Here is a 2,075-nt window from a genome sequence, read left to right on the forward strand (position 1 = left end):
TTTTTTTATATTTTCATAAAAAGTTGCACACTTTCAATTATTGGATACTTCTTCCCTCGCGTAACTCTTTTCTTTTTACAATAATAGTACTAGTTTCGAATACAAATAATAATAAACTTTTTTTTTTCTGGACTCTGCAAAACGAAAAGATATTTATTATATATATATATAATAATTATCATATCCCACAAATTCTACGAAACAGATTTATGTTATGTTAATTAATTTCATCGTTCAACTGTGGTTATTACACTTTAGACACGTGAAAGAAACTACGACTACACTTTCTTTGGTCGAATTTTGTTACATTTGAATAAAAAATTAAGAAGTGAACAATAATAATATATCGAAGGTTAACGAAATAAATGGTGGGTAAATAAAACGTGAAATAAATAATTATATACTCCATGGACATAAAACAGTAGATTGCTCTCAGATGCTCACATCAAAGCATGATTGGACGGGTGTGATGTCATCATAAATATAACACTGTGGCTTCCTTTTTTTTTTTTTTTTGGTACCGTCAGATTCAAAAAAAGTTAAAATTATTTTAATTTTAATATTCTGTATGTGGTCCCCGCAATTTACGGGGCTTCCCCCCTCATATCCAGCCGTGCATCGCGTATCATTAGATTCCCTCTTCCCATACACCTTACCGCACCCTATCATCTTCTCTTACTCTCGCGATATAGTGAGAGACAGAGCCTACTACTACTAATATATCGTCTCTCGTATCGTCCCGTTTTCTGCGGCTGCTCCTTGTTCTTCTCTCTGGCCTGGCACAGTCGATAAGATAATCTCCCGCTTGCATTCAATCAGACGGCTGGTATTTGAAGTGTAAAAGACACGTGGCAAGATCAGAATCGACAATCACAATCACCGAAAAGGCTCACATGGATAAGTTTGACCATGGTTAACCAATTTAACCCAACCATGGTTTGCTTTTTAACTTGACCTCCTCCTGCCTTCCTCCTCCTATCCCATCCTCTTCTCTTACCACTCTCTCTCTCTTCTTCTTCTTCTTCTTCTTCTTCTTCATCTTTGTTTCTTTCTTCTTTGAAACTAGTACTAGACTCTAGATTCATGGCGCCTCAGATCTAAAAACCTTTGAAACTTGTTCATCGAAGTATTTTATTCTCTGTCTGGTTTGACCGGGGGTTGGAATCGTCGCATTGAGATCTCGGGGGTTATTTGCAATGCAGAAGCGAGTAGCCTTGTCGTTCCCAGAAGAGGTGCTCGAGCACGTGTTTTCGTTTATACACCTAGATAAGGATAGGAACTCGGTGTCTCTGGTGTGCAAGTCATGGTACGAGATCGAGCGGTGGTGCCGGAGGAAAGTGTTCATCGGGAACTGTTACGCCGTGAGTCCATCGACGGTGATAAGGAGGTTCCCGAAAGTGAGATCCGTGGAGCTGAAGGGGAAGCCTCACTTCGCAGACTTTAATTTGGTGCCTGAAGGATGGGGAGGCTACGTGTACCCATGGATAGAGGCCATGTCATCGTCGTACACGTGGCTGGAAGAGATAAGGCTGAAGAGGATGGTGGTGAGCGACGAGTGCTTAGAGCTCATAGCCAAGTCGTTTAAGAATTTTAAGGTTCTTGTGCTTTCTTCCTGTGAAGGCTTCTCCACCGATGGTCTCGCTGCTATCGCTTCCACTTGCAGGTCTTCTTTCATTCTTTCTTTCTATATTTCCTCTGATTCTGATTCTCTCTTTTGTGTTTCTGTTCCCTTTTGCCTTTAGGAAGCATATAATTAATAGCAAATTGTTCGATTTGATTTTGTGAAATTCATTCATGATCTACGTAACTCTCTCGATTATAGCAAATTCTCATGTATGTGCTCTGGTCTTTGTGATGAATTCTTTTTCGGTTTGGGTCAAGATTTTGCGTATCTTATAGAAGAAAGATGTTTCTGAAGATTCTGAATAAGAAAGAGCCTCTCTTCATCTTTTTTTATATGACGGTGGTATTTTCTCGTTATATTCCTTTGGATTCATTCGCTCTCTCTAATGAATCTCCTGAGGTGGGAAATCTAGTCAATTTTTGCGATATATGTTTACTTTTCTTTTTCTTTT

The 2,075-nt window shown here is 39.1% G+C and overlaps 1 pseudogene; it reads left to right on the forward strand.

Annotated features, from left to right (window-relative positions):
• Nucleotides 965–2,075, forward strand: part of LOC104749022 — an 8,050-nt pseudogene continuing 6,939 nt past the window's right edge.

The sequence above is a fragment of the Camelina sativa genome, chromosome 16, assembly GCF_000633955.1.
Source record: "Camelina sativa cultivar DH55 chromosome 16, Cs, whole genome shotgun sequence".
Classification (NCBI taxonomy): domain Eukaryota; kingdom Viridiplantae; phylum Streptophyta; class Magnoliopsida; order Brassicales; family Brassicaceae; genus Camelina; species Camelina sativa.